Below are 19,466 nucleotides of genomic sequence, written 5' to 3'. Positions count from 1 at the left end.
CTTAGGAAGCTTGGTCTCCCAGCCGAGTTGAGGTCCAACGTCCTGCCGAGCCTTACACTAGAATCTCAGCCAAGTCCCCTCGCCTGACTTTCCTACTAGGCTTGGGAAGCTTGGTCTCCGTGCTGAGGTAAGGTCGAACGTCCTGCTGAGCCTTACACTCAAACTCCAGCCAAGTCCCACTGCCTGACTCTCCTATTAGGCTTATGAAGCTTGGTCTCCCTACCGAGGTAAGGTCGAACGTCCTGCCGAGCCTTACACTCGAACTCCGGCCAAGTCCCCTCGCCTGATTCTCCTACTAGGCTTAGGAAGCTTGGTCTTTTTGCCGAGTTAAGGTCGAACGTCCTGCCGAGCCTTACACTCCAACCCCGGCCATGTCCCTTCGCCTGACTCCTACTCGGCTTAGAAGCTTGGTCTCCCTGCCGAAGTAAGGTCGAACGTCCTGCCGAGACTTACACTCAAACTCTGGCCAAGTCCCCTCGCCTGACTCTCCTACTAGGCTTAGGAAGCATGGTCTCCCTGCCGGGGTTAGGTCGAACGTCCTGCCGAGCCTTACACTTGATCTCTCGCAAAGTCCCCTCGCCTGATTCTCCTACTAGGCTTAGGAAGCTTGGTCTCCCTGCCAAGGTAAGGTCGAACGTCATGCCGAGACTTACACTCGAACTCTGACCAAGTCCCCTCGCCTGACTCTCCTACGAGGCTTAGGAAGCTTGGTCTCCCTGCCGAGGTAAGGTCGAACGTCCTGCCAAGACTTACACTCGAACTCTGACCAAGTCCCCTCGCCTGACTCTCCTACGAGGCTTAGGAAGCTTGGTCTCCCTGCCGAGGTAATGTAGAACGTCCTGCCGAGCCTTACACTCGAACCCCGGCCATGTCCCTTCGCCTGACTCCTACTCGGCTTAGAAGCTTGGTCTCCCTGCCGAAGTAAGGTCGAACGTCCTGCCGAGCCTTACACTCGAACTCTGACCAAGTCTCTTCGCCTAACTCTCCTATTAGGCTTATGAAGCTTGGTCTCCCTGCCGAGGAAAGGTCGAACGTCATGCCGAGACTTACACTCGAAATCTGACCAAGTCCCCTCGCCTGACTCTCCTACGAGGCTTAGGAAGCTTGGTCTCCCTGCCGAGGTAAGGTCGAACGTCCTGCCAAGACTTACACTCGAACTCTGACCAAGTCCCCTCGCCTGACTCTCCTACGAGGCTTAGGAAGCTTGGTCTCCCTGCCGAGGTAATGTCGAACGTCCTGCCGAGCCTTACACTCGAACCCCGGCCATGTCCCTTCGCCTGACTCCTACTCGGCTTAGAAGCTTGGTCTCCCTGCCGAAGTAAGGTCGAACGTCCTGCCGAGCCTTACACTGAAACCCCTGCCAAGTCCCTTTGCCTGACTCCTACTCGGCTTAGGAAGCTTTGTCTCCCTGCCAAGGTAAGGTCGAACGTCCTGCCAAGACTTACACTCGAACTCCGGCCATGTCCCCTCGCCTGACTCTCCTACTAGACTTAGGAAGCTTGGTCTCTCTGCCGAGGTAAGGTCGAACGTCCTGCCGAGCCTTACACTCGAACTCTGGCCAAGTCCCCTCGCGTGACTGTCCTACTAGGCTTAGAAAGCTTGGTCTCCCTGCCGAGGTAAGGTCGAAAGTCCTGCCGAGCCTTACACAGAAACCCCTGCCAAGTCCCTTTGCCTGACTCCTACTCGGCTTAGGAAGCTTGGTCTCCCTGCCAAGGTAAGGTCGAACGTCCTGCCAAGAGTTACACTCGAACTCCGGCCATGTCCCCTCGACTGACTCTCCTACTAGACTTACGAAGCTTGGTCTCTCTGCCGAGGTAAGGTCGAACGTCCTGCCGAGCCTTACATTCGAACTCAGGCCAAGTCCCCTCGCCTGACTCTCCTATTAGGCTTAGGAAGCTTGGTCTCCCTGCCGAGGTAAGGTCGAATGTCCTGCCGAGCCTTACACTCGAACCCCGGCCAAGTCCCCTCACCTGACTCTCCTACTAGGCTTAGGATGCTTGGTCTCCCTGCAGAGGTATGGTCGAACGTCCTGCTGAGCCTTACACTCAAACTCCTGACAAGTCCCCTCGCCTGACTCCTACTAGGCTTAGGAAGCTTGGTCTCCCTGCCGAGGTAAGGTTGAATGTCCTGCCGAGCCTTACACTCGAACTTCGACCAAGTCCCCTCGCCTGACTACTCTACTAGGCTTAGGAAGCTTGGTCAAGCTACCAAGGTAAGATCAAACGTCCTGCCGAGCCTTACTTTCAAACTTCGGCCAAGTCCTCTTGCCTGACTCTCCTACTAGGCTTTGGAAGCCGGGTCTCCCTGCCGAGGTAAGGTCGAACGTCCTGCCGAGCCTTACACTCGAACTCTGGCCAAGTCCCCTCGCGTGACTGTCCTACTAGGCTTAGAAAGCTTGGTCTCCCTGCCGAGGTAAGGTCGAAAGTCCTGCCGAGCCTTACACAGAAACCCCTGCCAAGTCCCTTTGCCTGACTCCTACTCGGCTTAGGAAGCTTGGTCTCCCTGCCAAGGTAAGGTCGAACGTCCTGCCAAGACATACACTCGAACTCCGGCCATGTCCCCTCGCCTGACTCTCCTACTAGACTTAGGAAGTTTGGTCTCTCTGCCGAGGTAAGGTCGAACGTCCTGCCGAGCCTTACACTCGAACCCCGGCCATGTCCCTTCGCCTGACTCCTTCTCGGCTTAGAAGCTTGGTCTCCCTGCCGAAGTAAGGTCGAACGTCCTGCCGAGACTTACACTCGCACTCCGGACAAGTCCCCTCGCCTGACTCTCCTACTAGGCTTAGGAAGCTTGGTCTCCCTGCCGAGGTAAGGTCGAACGTCCTGCCGAGACTTACACTCGAACTCCGGCCAAGTCCCCTCGCGTGACTGTCCTACTAGGCTTAGAAAGCTTGGTCTCCCTGCCGAGGTAAGGTCGAACGTCCTGCCGAGCCTTACACAGAAACCCCTGCCAAGTCCCTTTGCCTGACTCCTACTCAGCTTAGGAAGCTTGGTCTCCCTGCCAAGGTAAGGTCGAACGTCCTGCCAAGACTTACACTCAAACTCCGGCCATGTCCCCTCGCCTGACTCTCCCACTACACTTAGGAAGCTTGGTCTCTCTGCCGAGGTAAGGTCGAACGTCCTGCCGAGCCTTACACTCGAACTCCGGCCAAGTCCCCTCGCCTGACTCTCCTATTAGGCTTAGGAAGCTTTGTCTCCCAGCCGAAGTAAGGTCGAACGTCCTGCCGAGCCTTACACTCGAACCCCGGCCAAGTCCCCTCGCCTGACTCCTACTAGGCTTAGGAAGCTTGGTCTCCCTGCCGAGGTAAGGTTGAATGTCCTGCCGAGCCTTGCACTCGAACTTCGACCAAGTGCCCTCGCCTGACTACTCTACTAGGCTTAGGAAGCTTGGTCACCCTACCGACGTAAGATCGAATGCCTTGCCGAGCCTCACTTTCAAACTTCGGCCAAGTCCTCTTGCCTGACTCTCGTACTAGGCTTTGGAAGCTGGGTCTCCCTGCCGAGGTAAGGTCGAACGTCCTGCCGAGCCTTACACTCGCACTCCGGACAAGTCCCCTCGCCTGACTCTCCTACTAGGCTTAGGAAGCTTGGTCTCCCTGCCGAGGTAAGGTCGAACGTCCTGCCGAGCCTTACACTCGAACTCCTGCCAAGTCCCCTCGCGTGACTCTCCTACTAGGCTTAGAAAGCTTGGTCTCCCTGCCGAGGTAAGGTCGAACGTCCTGCCGAGCCTTACACTGAAACCCCTGCCAAGTCCCTTTGCCTGACTCCTACTCGGCTTAGGAAGCTTTGTCTCCCTGCCAAGGTAAGGTCGAACGTCCTGCCAAGACTTACACTCGAACTCCGGCCATGTCCCCTCGCCTGACTCTCCTACTAGACTTAGGAAGCTTGGTCTCTCTGCCGAGGTAAGGTCGAATGTCCTGCTGAGTCTTACACTCGAACTCCGGCCAAGTCCCCTCGCCTGACTCTCCTACTAGGCTTAGGAAGCTTGGTCTCCCTGCCGAAGTAAGGTCAAACGTCCTGCCGAGACTTACACTCGCACTCCGGACAAGTCCCCTCGCCTGACTCTCCTACTAGGCTTAGGAAGCTTGGTCTCCCTGCCGAGGTAAGGTCGAACGTCCTGCCGAGCCTTACACTCGAACTCCGGCCAAGTCCCCTCGCGTGACTGTCCTACTAGGCTTAGAAAGCTTGGTCTCCCTGCCGAGGTAAGGTCGAAAGTCCTGCCGAGCCTTACACAGAAACCCCTGCCAAGTCCCTTTGCCTGACTCCTACTCGGCTTAGGAAGCTTGGTCTCCCTGCCAAGGTAAGGTCGAATGTCCTGCCGAGCCTTACACTCGAACCCCGGCCAAGTCCCCTCACCTGACTCTCCTACTAGGCTTAGGATGCTTGGTCTCCCTGCTGAGGTATGGTCGAACGTCCTGCTGCGCCTTACACTCAAACTCCTGACAAGTCCCCTCGCCTGACTCCTACTAGGCTTAGGAAGCTTGGTCTCCCTGCCGAGGTAAGGTTGAATGTCCTGCCGAGCCTTACACTCGAACTTCGACCAAGTCCCCTCGCCTGACTACTCTACTAGGCTTAGGAAGGTTGGTCAAGCTACCAAGGTAAGATCGAACGTCCTGCCGAGCCCTACTTTCAAACTTCGGCCAAGTCCTCTTGCCTGACTCTCCTACTAGGCTTTGGAAGCCGGGTCTCCCTGCCGAGGTAAGGTCGAACGTCCTGCCGAGCCTTACACTCGAACTCTGGCCAAGTCCCCTCGCGTGACTGTCCTACTAGGCTTAGAAAGCTTGGTCTCCCTGCCGAGGTAAGGTCGAAAGTCCTGCCGAGCCTTACACAGAAACCCCTGCCAAGTCCCTTTGCCTGACTCCTACTCGGCTTAGGAAGCTTGGTCTCCCTGCCAAGGTAAGGTCGAACGTCCTGCCAAGACATACACTCGAACTCCGGCCATGTCCCCTCGCCTGACTCTCCTACTAGGCTTAGGAAGCTTGGTCTCCCTGCCGACGAAAGGTCGAACGTCCTGCCGAGCCTTACACTCGAACCCCGGCCAAGTCCCCTCACCTGACTCTCCTACGAGGCTTAGGATGCTTGGTCTCCCTGCCGAGGTAAGGCTGAACTTCTTGCCGAGCCTTACACTCGAACTCCGGCCAAGTCCCCACGCCTGATTCTCCTACTAGGCTTAGGAAGCTTAGTCTCCCTCCCGAGGTAAGGTTGAACGTCCTGTCGAGGCTTACCCTCGAACCCTGGCCAAGTCCCTCCGCCTGACTCCTACTCGGCTTAGGAAGCTTGGTATCCCTGCCGAATTAAGGGCGAACGCCCTGCTGAGCCTTACACTCGAACTCCGGCCATGTCCCCTCGCCTGACTCTGCTACTAGGCTTAGAAAGCTTGGTCTCCCTGCCGAGGTATGGTCGAACGTCCTGCCGAGCCTTACACTCGAACTCTGACCAAGTCCCCTCGCCTGACACTCCTACGAGGCTTAGGAAGCTTGGTCTCCCTGCCGAGGTAATATCGAACGCCCTGCCGAGCCTTACTTTCAAACTTCGGCCAAGTCCTCTTGCCTGACTCTTCTATTAGGCTTAGGAAGCTGGGTCTCCCTGCCGAGGTAAGGTCGAACGTCCTGCCGAGCCTTGCACTCTAACTCCATCCCAGCCCCCTCGCCTAACTCCTACTAGGCTTAGGAAGCTTGGTCTCCTTTCTGTGGTAAAGGTCGGACGTCCTGCCAAGACTTACATTCGAACTCCAGGCATGTCCCCTCGCCTGACTCTCCTACTAGGCTTAGGAAGCTTGGTCTCCCTGCCGAGGTAAGGTCGAACGTCCTGCCAAGCCTTACACTCGAACTCAGGCCAAGTCCCCTCGCGTGACACTCCTATTAGGCTTAGAAAACTTGGTCTCCCTGCCTAGGTAAGGTCGAACGTCCTGCCGAGCCTTACACTCGACCTCCGGCCGAGTCCCCTCGCCTGACTCTCCTACTAGGCTTTGGAAGCTTGGTCTCCCTGCCGAGGCAAGGTCGAACGTCCTGCCGAGCCTTACACTCGAACTCCGGCCAAGTCCCCTCGCCTGGTTCTCCTACTGGGCTTAGGAAGCTTGGTCCTTTTGCCGAGATAAGATCGAATGTCCTGCCGAGCCTTACACTCGAACTCCGGCCAAGCCCCTTTGCCTGACTCGCCTTCTTGGCTTAGGAAGCTTGGTCTCCCTGCCAAAGTAAGGCCGAACGTCCTGCCGAGCCTTACACTCGGACTCGAGCCAAGTCCATTCGCCTGATCATTACTAGGCTTAGGAAGCTTGGTCTCCTTGCCGAGATAAGGTCGAAGGTCCTGCCGAGCCTTACACTCGAACCCTGGCCAAGTCCCTTCGCCTGACTCCTACTCGGCTTAGGAAGCTTGGTCTCCCTGCCGAAGTAAGTGCGAACGCCCTGCTGAGCCTTACACTCGAACTCCGGCCAAGTCCCCTCGCCTGACTCTCCTACGAGGCTTAGGAAGCTTGGTCTCCCTGCCGAAGGAAGGTTGAACGTCCTGCCGAGACTTACACTCGAACTCGAGCCAAGTCCATTCGCCTTAGCCCTACTAGGCTTAGGAAGCTTGGTCTCCTTGCCGAGATAAGGTCGAAGGTCCTGACGAGCCTTACACTCGAGTCCCAGCCAAGTCCCCTCACCTTACTCTCCTACTTGGCTTAGGAAGCTTTGTCTCCCTGCCGAGGTAAGGCTGAACTTCCTGCCGAGCCTTACACTCGAACTCCGGCCAAGTCCCCTCGCGTGACACTCCTATTAGGCTTCGAAAGATTGGTCTCCCTGCCTAGGTAAGGTCGAACGTCCTGCCGAGCCTTACACTCGACCTCCGGCCGAGTCCCCTCGCCTGACTCTCCTACTAGGCTTTGGAAGCTTGGTCTCCCTGCCGAGGCAAGGTCGAACGGCCTGCCGAGCCTTACACTCGAACTCCGGCCAAGTCCCCCCGCCTGACTCTCTTATTAAGCTTAGGAAGCTTGGTCTCCCTGCCGAGGTAAGGTCGAACGTCCTGCCGAGCCTTACACTCGAACTCCGGCCAAGTCCCCTCGCCTGATTCTCCTACTGGGCTTAGGAAGCTTGGTCTTTTTGCCGAGATAAGATCGAATGTCCTGCTGAGCCTTACACTCGAACTCCGGCCAAGCCCCTTTGCCTGACTCTCCTTCTTGGCTTAGGAAGCTTGGTCTCCCTGCCAAAGTAAGGTCGAACGTCCTGCCGAGCCTTACACTCGGACTCGAGCCAAGTCCATTCGCCTGACCCTTACTAGGCTTAGGAAGCTAGGTCTCCTTGCCGAGATAAGGTCGAAGGTCCTGCCGAGCCTTGCACTCGAACCCTGGCCAAGTCCCTTCGACTGACTCCTACTCGGCTTAGAAAGCTTGGACTCCCTGCCGAAGTAAGTGCAAACGCCCTGCTGAGCCTTACACTCGAACTCCGGCCAAGTCCCCTCGCCTGACTCTCCTACGAGGCTTAGGAAGCTTAGTCTCCCTCCCGAGGTAAGGTTGAACGTCCTGGCGAGTCTTACACTCGAACCCTGGCCAAGTCCCTTCACCTGACTCCTACTCAGGTTAGGAAGCTTGGTCTCCCTGCCGAATTAAGGGCGAACGCCCTGCTGAGCCTTACACTCGAACACCGGCCAAGTCCCTTCGCCTGACTCCTACTGGACTTAGGAAGCTTGGTCTCCCTCCCGAGGTAAGGTTGAATGTCCTGCCGAGCCTTACACTCGAGCCCCGGCCATGTCCCTTCGCCTGACTCCTACTCCGCTTAGGAAGCTTGCTCTCCCTGCCGAGGTACGGTCGAATGCCCTGCCGAGCCTTACACTCGAACTCCGGACAAGTCCCCCCGCCCGACTCTCCTACTAGGCTTCGGAAGCTTGGTCTCCCTGCCGAGGCAAGGTCGAATGTCCTGCCGAGCATTACACTCGAACTCCCAGCCAAGCCCCTTTGCCTGACTCTCCTTCTTGGCTTAGGAAGCTTGGTCTCCCTGCCAAGGTAAGGTCGAAGGTCCTGCCGAGCCTTACACGCTTACTCGAGCCAAGTCCATTCGCCTGACCCCTACTAGGCTTAGGAAGCTTGGTCTCCTTGCCGAGGTAAGGTCGAAGGTCCTGCCGAGCCTTACACTCGAACTCGAGCCAAGTCCTCTCGCCTGACTCTCCTACTAAGCTTAGGAAGCTTTGTCTCCCTGCCGAGGTAAGGTCTAACTTCCTGCCAAGCCTTACACTCGAACTCCGGCCAAGTCCCCTCGCCCAATTCTTCTACTAGGCGTAGGAAGCTTAGTCTCCCTCCCGAGGTAAGGTTGAATATCCTGGCGAGCCTTGCACTCGAACCCTGGCCAAGTCCCTTCGCCTGACTCCTACTCGGCTTATGAAGCTTGGTCTCCCCGCCGAAGGAAGGGCGAACGCCCTGCTGAGCCTTACACTCGAACTCCGGACAAGTCCCCTCGCCTGACTCTGCTACTAGGCTTAGGAAGCTTGGTCTCCTTGCCGAGATAAGGTTGAATGTCCTGTCGCGCCTTACACTCGATCCCTGGCCAAGCCCCTTTGCCTGACTCTCCTTCTTGGCTTAGGAAGCTTGGTCTCCCTGCCAAGGTAAGGTCGAACGTCCTGCCGAGCCTTACACTCGAACTCTGACCAAGTCCCCTCGCCTGACTCTCCTACGAGGCTTAGGAAGCTTGGTCTCCCTGCCGAGGTAAGGTCGAACGTCCTGCCGAGACTTACACTCGAACTCTGACCAAGTCCCCTCGCCTGACTCTCCTACTAGGCTTTGGAAGCTTGGTCTCCCTGCCGAGGTAATGTCGAACGTCCTGCCGAGCCTTACACTCAAACTCCGTCACGGTCCCCACGCCTAACTCCTACTAGGCTTAGGAAGCTTGGTATCTTTGCCGAGTTAAGGTCGAACGTCCTGCCGAGCCTTACACTCAAACTCGAGCCAAGTCCATTCGCCTTAGCCCTACTAGGCTTAGGAAGCTTGGTCTCTTTGCCGAGTTAAGGTCGAACGTCCTTCCGAGCCTTACACTCGAGTCCCAGCCAAGTCCCCTCGCCTGACTCTCCTACTAGGCTTAGGAAGCTTAGTCTCCCTCCCGAGGTAAGGTTGAACGTCCTGGCGAGTCTTACACTCGAACCCAGGCCAAGTCCCTTCGCCTGACTCCTACTCAGCTTAGGAAGCTTGCTCTCCCTGCCGAGGTACGGTCGAATGCCCTGCCGAGCCTTACACTCGAACTCCGGACAAGTCCCCTCGCCCGAATCTCCTACTAGGCTTAGGAAGCTTGGCCTCCCTGCCGAGGCAAGGTCGAACGTCCTGCCGAGCCTTACACTCAAACTCCGGCCAAGTCCCCCCGCCTGACTCTCCTATTAAGCTTAGGAAGCTTGATCTTTTTGCCGAGATAAGATCGAATGTCCTGCCGAGCCTTACACTCGAACTCCCAGCCAAGCCCCTTTGCCTGACTCTCCTTCTTGGCTTAGGAAGCTTGGTCTCCCTGCCAAGGTAAGGTCGAACGTCCTGCCGAGCCTTACACTCGGACTCGAGCCAAGTCCATTCGCCTGACCTCTACTAGGCTTAGGAAGCTTGGTCTCCTTGCCGAGGTAAGGTCGAAGGTCCTGCCGAGCCTTACACTCGAACTCGAGCCAAGTCCTCTCGCCTGACTCTCCTACTAAGCTTAGGAAGCTTTGTCTCCCTGCCGAGGTAAGGCTGAACTTCCTGCCAAGCCTTACACTCGAACTCCGGCCAAGTCCCCTCGCCTAATTCTCCTACTAGGCTTAGGAAGCTTAGTCTCCCTCCCGAGGTAAGGTTGAACATCCTGGCGAGCCTTGCACTCGAACCCTGGCCAAGTCCCTTCGCCTGACTCCTACTCGGCTTAGGAAGCTTGGTCTCCCTGCCGAGATAAGGTTGAATGTCCTGTCGCACCTTACACTCGAACCCTGGCCAAGGCCCTTTGCCTGACTCTCCTTCTTGGCTTAGGAAGCTTGGTCTCCCTGCCAAGGTAAGGTCGAACGTCCTGCCGAGCCTTACACTCGAACTCAAGCCAAGTCCATTCACCTTAGCCCTACTAGGCTTAGGAAGCGTGGTCTCCTTGCCGAGATAAGGTCGAAGGTCCTGCCGAGCCTTGCACTCGAACTCGAGCCAAGTCCTCTCGCCTGACTCTCCTACTAAGCTTAGGAAGCTATGTCTCCCTGCCGAGGTAAGGCTGAACTTCCTGCCCAGCCTTACACTCGAATTCCGGCCAAGTCCCCTCGCCTGATTCTCCTACTAGGCTTAGGAAGCTTAGTATCCCTCCCGAGGTAAGGTTGAACATCCTGGCGAGCCTTGCACTCGAACCCTGGCCAAGTCCCTTCGCCTGACTCCTACTTGGCTTAGGAAGATTGGTCTCCCTGCCGAATTAAGGTCGAACGCCCTGCTGAGCCTTACACTCGAACTCCGGCCAAGTCCCCTCGCCTGACTCTCCTACGAGGCTTAGGAAGCTTGGTCTCCCTGCCGAACGAAGGTTGAACGTCCTGCCTAGACTTACACTCGAACTCGAGCCAAGTCCATTCGCCTTAGCCCTACTAGGCTTAGGAAGCTTGGTCTCCTTGCCGAGATAAGGTCGAAGGTCCTGCCGAGCCTTACACTCGAGTCCCAGCCAAGTCCCCTCACCTGACTCTCCTACTAGGCTTAGGAAGCTTTGTCTCCCTGCCGAGGTAAGGCTGAACTTCCTGCCGAGCCTTATACTCGAACTCCGGCCAAGTCCCCTCGCGTGACACTCCTATTAGGCTTCGAAAGATTGGTCTCCCTGCCTAGGTAAGGTCGAACGTCCTGCCGAGCCTTACACTCGACCTCCTGCCGAGTCCCCTCGCCTGACTCTCCTACTAGGCTTTGGAAGCTTGGTCTCCCTGCCGAGGCAAGGTCGAACGGCCTGCCGAGCCTTACACTCGAACTCCGGCCAAGTCCCCTCGCCTGATTCTCCTACTGGGCTTAGGAAGCTTGGTCTTTTTGCCGAGATAAGATCGAATGTCCTGCTGAGCCTTACACTCGAACTCCGGACAAGTCCCCTCGCCCGAATCTCCTACTAGGCTTAGGAAGCTTGGCCTCCCTGCCGAGGCAAGGTCGAACGTCCTGCCGAGCCTTACACTCAAACTCCGGCCAAGTCCCCCCGCCTGACTCTCCTATTAAGCTTAGGAAGCTTGATCTTTTTGCCGAGATAAGATCGAATGTCCTGCCGAGCCTTACACTCGAACTCCCAGCCAAGCCCCTTTGCCTGACTCTCCTTCTTGGCTTAGGAAGCTTGGTCTCCCTGCCAAGGTAAGGTCGAACGTCCTGCCGAGCCTTACACTCGGACTCGAGCCAAGTCCATTCGCCTGACCTCTACTAGGCTTAGGAAGCTTAGTCTCCTTGCCGAGGTAAGGTCGAAGGTCCTGCCGAGCCTTACACTCGAACTCGAGCCAAGTCCTCTCGCCTGACTCTCCTACTAAGCTTAGGAAGCTTTGTCTCCCTGCCGAGGTAAGCCTGAACTTCCTGCCAAGCCTTACACTCGAACTCCGGCCAAGTCCCCTCGCCTAATTCTCCTACTAGGCTTAGGAAGCTTAGTCTCCCTCCCGAGGTAAGGTTGAACATCCTGGCGAGCCTTGCACTCGAACCCTGGCCAAGTCCCTTCGCCTGACTCCTACTCGGCTTAGGAAGCTTGGTCTCCCTGCCGAAGTAATGGCGAACGCCCTGCTGAGCCTTACACTTGAACTCCGGACAAGTCCCCTCGCCTGACTCTGCTACTAGGCTTAGGAAGCTTGGTCTCCTTGCCGAGATAAGGTTGAATGTCCTGTCGCACCTTACACTCGAACCCTGGCCAAGGCCCTTTGCCTGACTCTCCTTCTTGGCTTAGGAAGCTTGGTCTCCCTGCCAAGGTAAGGTCGAACGTCCTGCCGAGCCTTACACTCGAACTCAAGCCAAGTCCATTCACCTTAGCCCTACTAGGCTTAGGAAGCGTGGTCTCCTTGCCGAGATAAGGTCGAAGGTCCTGCCGAGCCTTGCACTCGAACTCGAGCCAAGTCCTCTCGCCTGACTCTCCTACTAAGCTTAGGAAGCTATGTCTCCCTGCCGAGGTAAGGCTGAACTTCCTGCCCAGCCTTACACTCGAATTCCGGCCAAGTCCCCTCGCCTGATTCTCCTACTAGGCTTAGGAAGCTTAGTATCCCTGCCGAGGTAAGGTTGAACATCCTGGCGAGCCTTGCACTCGAACCCTGGCCAAGTCCCTTCGCCTGACTCCTACTTGGCTTAGGAAGATTGGTCTCCCTGCCGAATTAAGGTCGAACGCCCTGCTGAGCCTTACACTCGAACTCCGGCCAAGTCCCCTCGCCTGACTCTCCTACGAGGCTTAGGAAGCTTGGTCTCCCTGCCGAACGAAGGTTGAACGTCCTGCCGAGACTTACACTCGAACTCGAGCCAAGTCCATTCGCCTTAGCCCTACTACGCTTAGGAAGCTTGGTCTCCTTGCCGAGATAAGGTCGAAGGTCCTGCCGAGCCTTACACTCGAGTCCCAGCCAAGTCCCCTCACCTGACTCTCCTACTAGGCTTAGGAAGCTTTGTCTCCCTGCCGAGGTAAGGCTGAACTTCCTGCCGAGCCTTACACTCGAACTCCGGCCAAGTCCCCTCGCGTGACACTCCTATTAGGCTTCGAAAGATTGGTCTCCCTGCCTAGGTAAGGTCGAACGTCCTGCCGAGCCTTACACTCGACCTCCGGCCGAGTCCCCTCGCCTGACTCTCCTACTAGGCTTTGGAAGCTTGGTCTCCCTGCCGAGGCAAGGTCGAACGGCCTGCCGAGCCTTACACTCGAACTCCGGCCAAGTCCCCTCGCCTGATTCTCCTACTGGGCTTAGGAAGCTTGGTCTTTTTGCCGAGATAAGATCGAATGTCCTGCTGAGCCTTACACTCGAACTCCGGCCAAGCCCCTTTGCCTGACTCTCCTTCTTGGCTTAGGAAGCTTGGTCTCCCTGCCAAAGTAAGGTCGAACGTCCTGCCGAGCCTTACACTCGGACTCGAGCCAAGTCCATTCGCCTGACCCTTACTAGGCTTAGGAAGCTAGGTCTCCTTGCCGAGATAAGGTCGAAGGTCCTGCCGAGCCTTGCACTCGAACCCTGGCCAAGTCCCTTCGCCTGACTCCTACTCGGCTTAGGAAGCTTGGACTCCCTGCCGAAGTAAGTGCGAACGCCCTGCTGAGCCTTACACTCGAACTCCGGCCAAGTCCCCTCGCCTGACTCTCCTACGAGGCTTAGGAAGCTTAGTCTCCCTCCCGAGGTAAGGTTGAACGTCCTGGCGAGTCTTACACTCGAACCCTGGCCAAGTCCCTTCACCTGACTCCTACTCAGGCTAGGAAGCTTGGTCTCCCTGCCGAATTAAGGGCGAACGCCCTGCTGAGCCTTACACTCGAACACCGGCCAAGTCCCTTCGCCTGACTCCTACTGGACTTAGGAAGCTTGGTCTCCCTGCCAAGGTAAGGTCGAAGGTCCTGCCGAGCCTTACACGCGGACTCGAGCCAAGTCCATTCGCCTGACCCCTACTAGGCTTAGGAAGCTTGGTCTCCTTGCCGAGGTAAGGTCGAAGGTCCTGCCGAGCCTTACACTCGAACTCGAGCCAAGTCCTCTCGCCTGACTCTCCTACTAAGCTTAGGAAGCTTTGTCTCCCTGCCGAGGTAAGGTCTAACTTCCTGCCAAGCCTTACACTCGAACTCCGGCCAAGTCCCCTCGCCTAATTCTCCTACTAGGCGTAGGAAGCTTTGTCTCCCTCCCGAGGTAAGGTTGAATATCCTGGCGAGCCTTGCACTCGAACCCTGGCCAAGTCCCTTCGCCTGACTCCTACTCGGCTTAGGAAGCTTGGTCTCCCTGCCGAAGGAAGGGCGAACGCCCTGCTGAGCCTTACACTCGAACTCCGGACAAGTCCCCTCGCCTGACTCTGCTACTAGGCTTAGGAAGCTTGGTCTCCTTGCCGAGATAAGGTTGAATGTCCTGTCGCGCCTTACACTCGATCCCTGGCCAAGCCCCTTTGCCTGACTCTCCTTCTTGGCTTAGGAAGCTTGGTCTCCCTGCCAAGGTAAGGTCGAACGTCCTGCCGAGCCTTACACTCGAACTCTGACCAAGTCCCCTCGCCTGACTCTCCTACGAGGCTTAGGAAGCTTGGTCTCCCTGCCGAGGTAAGGTCGAACGTCCTGCCGAGACTTACACTCGAACTCTGACCAAGTCCCCTCGCCTGACTCTCCTACTAGGCTTTGGAAGCTTGGTCTCCCTGCCGAGGTAATGTCGAACGTCCTGCCGAGCCTTACACTCAAACTCCGTCACGGTCCCCACGCCTAACTCCTACTAGGCTTAGGAAGCTTGGTATCTTTGCCGAGTTAAGGTCGAACGTCCTGCCGAGCCTTACACTCAAACTCGAGCCAAGTCCATTCGCCTTAGCCCTACTAGGCTTAGGAAGCTTGGTCTCTTTGCCGAGTTAAGGTCGAACGTCCTGCCGAGCCTTACACTCGAGTCCCAGCCAAGTCCCCTCGCCTGACTCTCCTACTAGGCTTAGGAAGCTTAGTCTCCCTCCCGAGGTAAGGTTGAACGTCCTGGCGAGTCTTACACTCGAACCCAGGCCAAGTCCCTTCGCCTGACTCCTACTCAGCTTAGGAAGCTTGCTCTCCCTGCCGAGGTACGGTCGAATGCCCTGCCGAGCCTTACACTCGAACTCCGGACAAGTCCCCTCGCCCGACTCTCCTACTAGGCTTAGGAAGCTTGGCCTCCCTGCCGAGGCAAGGTCGAACGTCCTGCCGAGCCTTACACTCAAACTCCGGCCAAGTCCCCCCGCCTGACTCTCCTATTAAGCTTAGGAAGCTTGGTCTTTTTGCCGAGATAAGATCGAATGTCCTGCCGAGCCTTACACTCGAACTCCCAGCCAAGCCCCTTTGCCTGACTCTCCTTCTTGGCTTAGGAAGCTTGGTCTCCCTGCCAAGGTAAGGTCGAACGTCCTGCCGAGCCTTACACTCGGACTCGAGCCAAGTCCATTCGCCTGACCTCTACTAGGCTTAGGAAGCTTGGTCTCCTTGCCGAGGTAAGGTCGAAGGTCCTGCCGAGCCTTACACTCGAACTCGAGCCAAGTCCTCTCGCCTGACTCTCCTACTAAGCTTAGGAAGCTTTGTCTCCCTGCCGAGGTAAGGCTGAACTTCCTGCCAAGCCTTACACTCGAACTCCGGCCAAGTCCCCTCGCCTAATTCTCCTACTAGGCTTAGGAAGCTTAGTCTCCCTCCCGAGGTAAGGTTGAACATCCTGGCCAGCCTTGCACTCGAACCCTGGCCAAGTCCCTTCGCCTGACTCCTACTCGGCTTAGGAAGCTTGGTCTCCCTGCCGAAGTAAGAGCGAACGCCCTGCTGAGCCTTACACTTGAACTCCGGACAAGTCCCCTCGCCTGACTCTGCTACTAGGCTTAGGAAGCTTGGTCTCCTTGCCGAGATAAGGTTGAATGTCCTGTCGCACCTTACACTCGAACCCTGGCCAAGGCCCTTTGCCTGACTCTCCTTCTTGGCTTAGGAAGCTTGGTCTCCCTGCCAAGGTAAGGTCGAACTTCCTGCCGAGCCTTACACTCGAACTGTCACCATGTCCCCTCGCCTGACTCTCCTACGAGGCTTAGGAAGCTTGGTCTCCCTGCCGAGGTAAGGTCGAACGTCCTGCCGAGACTTACACTCGAACTCTGACCAAGTCCCCTCGCCTGACTCTCCTACGAGGCTTAGGAAGCTTGGTCTCCCTGCCGAGGTAAGGTCGAACATCCTGCCGAGTCTTACACTCGAACTCTGACCAAGTCCCCTCGCCTGACTCTCCTACGAGGCTTAGGAAGCTTGGTCTCCCTGCCGAGGAAATGTCGAACGTCCTGCCGAGCCTTACACTCAAACTCCGTCACGGTCCCCACGCCTAACTCCTACTAGGCTTAGGAAGCTTGGTATCTTTGCCGAGTTAAGGTCGAAAGTCCTGCCGAGCCTTACACTCGAACTCAAGCCAATTCCATTCACCTTAGCCCTACTAGGCTTAGGAAGCGTGGTCTCCTTGCCGAGATAAGGTCGAAGGTCCTGCCGAGCCTTGCACTCGAACTCGAGCCAAGTCCTTTCGCCTGACTCTCCTACTAAGCTTAGGAAGCTATGTCTCCCTGCCGAGGTAAGGCTGAACTTCCTGATCTGCCTTACACTCGAATTCCGGCCAAGTCCCCTCGCCTGATTCCCCTACTAGGCTTAGGAAGCTTAGTCTCCCTCCCGAGGTAAGGTTGAACATCCTGGCGAGCCTTGCACTCGAACCCTGGCCAAGTCCCTTCGCCTGACTCCTACTTGGCTTAGGAAGATTGGTCTCCCTGCCGAATTAAGGTCGAACGCCCTGCTGAGCCTTACACTCGAATTCCGGACAAGTCCCCTCGCCTGACTCTGCTACTAGGCTTAGGAAGCTTGGTCTCCCAGCCGAATTAAGGGCGAACGCCCTGCTGAGCCTTTCACTCGAACTCCGGCCAAGTCCCTTCGCCTGACTCCTACTGGAATTAGGAAGCTCGGTCTCCCTCCCGAGGTAAGGTTGAATGTCCTGCCGAGCCTTACACTCGAGCCCCGGCCATGTCCCTTCGCCTGATTCCTACTCGGCTTAGGAAGCTTGCTCTCCCTGCCGAGGTACGGTCGAACGTCCTGCCGAGCCTTACACTCGAACTCTGACCAAGTCTCCTCGCCTGACTCTCCTATTAGGCTTATGAAGCTTGGTCTCCCTGCCGAGGTAAGGTCGAACGTCATGCCGAGACTTACACTCGAACTCTGACCAGGTCCCCTCGCCTGACTCTCCTACGAGGCTTAGGAAGCTTGGTCTCCCTGCCGAGGTAATGTCGAACGTCCTGCCGAGCCTTACACTCAAACTCCGTCACGGTCCCCACGCCTAACTCCTACTAGGCTTAGGAAGCTTGGTATCTTTGCCGAGTTAAGGTCGAACGTCCTGCCGAGCCTTACACTCGAACTCGAGCCAAGTCCATTCGCCTTAGCCCTACTAGGCTTAGGAAGCTTGGTCTCCTTGCCGAGATAAGGTCGAAGGTCCTGCCGAGCCTTACGCTCGAACTCGAGCCAAGTCCTCTCGCCTGACTCTCCGACTAAGTTTAGGAAGCTATGTCTCCCTGCCGAGGTAAGGCTGAACTTCCTGCCAAGCCTTACACTCGAACTCCGGCCAAGTCCCCTCGCCTGATTCTCCTACTAGGCTTAGGAAGCTTAGTCTCCCTCCCGAGGTAAGGTTGAACATCCTGGCGAGCCTTGCACTCGAACCCTGGGCAAGTCCCTTCGCCTGACTCCTACTCGGCTTAGGAAGCTTGGTCTCCCTGCCGAAGTAAGGGCGAACGCCCTGCTGAGCCTTACACTCGAACTCCGGACATGTCCCCTCGCCTGACTCTGCTACTAGGCTTAGGAAGCTTGGTCTCCCTGCCGAATTAAGGGCGAACGCCCTGCTGAGCCTTTCACTCGAACTCCGGCCAAGTCCCTTCGCCTGACTCCTACTGGACATAGGAAGCTTGGTCTTTCTTCCCGAGGTAAGGTTGAATGTCCTGCCGAGCCTTACACTCGAGCCCCGGCCATGTCCCTTCGCCTGACTCCTACTCGGCTTGGGAAGCTTGCTCTCCCTGCCGAGGTACGGTCGAACGCCCTGCCGAGCCTTACACTCGAACTCCGGACAAGTCCCCTCGCCCGACTCTCCTACTAGGCTTAGGAAGCTTGGTCTCCCTGCCGAGGTAAGGTCGAACGTCCTGCCAAGAGTTACACTCTAACTCCGGCCAAGTCCCCTCGCCTGACTCTCCTACTAGGCTTAGGAAGCTTGGTCTCCCTGCCGAGGTAAGGTCGAACGTCCTGCCGAGCCTTACACTCGAACTCCTGCCATGACCCCTCGCCTAACTCTCCTACTAGGCTTAGGAAGCTTGGTCTTTTTGCCGAGATAAGATCGAATGTCCTGCCAAGCCTTACACTCGAACTCCCAGCCAAGCCCCTTTGCCTGACTCTCCTTCTTGGCTTAGGAAGCTTGGTCTCCCTGCCAAGGTAAGGTCGAACGTCCTGCCGAGCCTTACACTCGGACTCGAGCCAAGTCCATTCGCCTGACCCCTACTAGGCTTAGGAAGCTTGGTCTCCTTGCCGAGATAAGGTCGAAGGTCCTGCTGAGCCTTGCACTCGAACTCGAGCCAAGTCCTCTCGCCTGACTCTCCTACTAAGCTTAGGAATCCTTGTCTCCCTGCCGAGGTAAGGCTGAACCTCCTGCCAAGCCTTACACTCGAACTCCGGCCAAGTCCCCTCGCCTGATTCTCCTACTAGGCTTAGGAAGCTTAGTCTCCCTCCCGAGGTAAGGTTGAACATCCTGGCGAGCCTTGCACTCGAACCCTGGCCAAGTCCCTTCGCCTGACTCCTACTCGGCTTAGGAAGCTTGGTCTCCCTGCCGAAGTAAAGGCGAACGCCCTGCTGAGCTTTACACTCGAACACCGGACAAGTCCCCTCGCCTGACTCTCCTACTACGCTTAGGAAGCTTGGTCTCCTTGCCGAGATAAGGTTGAATGTCCTGTCGCGCCTTACACTCGAACCCTGGCCAAGCCCCTTTGCCTGACTCTCCTTCTTGGCTTAGGAAGCTTGGTCTCCCTGCCAAGGTAAGGTCGAACGTCCTGGCAAGCCTTACACTCGAACTCTGACCAAGTCTCCTCGCCTGACTCTCCTATTAGGCTTATGAATCTTGGTCTCCCTGCCGAGGTAAGGTCGAACGTCCTGCCGAGCCTTACACTCAAACTCCGTCATAGTCCCCTCGCCTAATTCCTACTAGGCTTAGGAAGCTTGGTATCTTTGCCGAGTTAAGGTCGAACGTCCTGCCGAGCCTTACACTCGAACCCCGGCCATGTCCCTTCGCCTGACTCCTACTCGGCTTAGAAGCTTGGTCTCCCTGCCGAAGTAAGGTCGAACGTCCTGCCGAGCCTTACACTCGAACTCTGGCCAATTCCATTTGCCTGACTCCTACTAGGCTTAGGAAGCTTGGTCTCTTTGCCGAGTTGAGGTCGAACGTCCTGCCGAGCCTTACACTAGAATCCCAGCCAAGTCCCCTCGCCTGACTTTCCTACTAGGCTTGGGAAGCTTGGTCTCCGTGCTGAGGTAAGGTCGAACATCCTGCTGAGCCTTACACTCAAACTCCAGCCAAGACCCCTCGCCTGATTCTCCTACTAGGCTTAGGAAGCTTGGTCTTTTTGCCGAGTTAAGGTCGAACGTCCTGCCGAGCCTTACACTCCAACCCCGGCCATATCCCTTCGCCTGACTCCTACTCGGCTTAGAAGCTTGGTCTCCCTGCCGAAGTAAGGTCGAACGTCCTGCCGAGACTTACACTCGAACTCTGGCCAAGTCCCCTCGCCTGACTCTCCTACTAGGCTTAGGAAGCTTGGTCTCCCTGCCGAGGTTAGGTCGAACGTCCTGCCGAGCCTTACACTTGATCTCTCGCCAAGTCCCCTCGCCTGATTCTCCTACT

The sequence above is a fragment of the Lonchura striata genome, chromosome W, assembly GCF_050655825.1.
Source record: "Lonchura striata isolate lonStrDom1 chromosome W, ASM5065582v1, whole genome shotgun sequence".
Lineage (NCBI taxonomy): Eukaryota > Metazoa > Chordata > Aves > Passeriformes > Estrildidae > Lonchura > Lonchura striata.
This window is presented reverse-complemented; position numbering follows the sequence as displayed.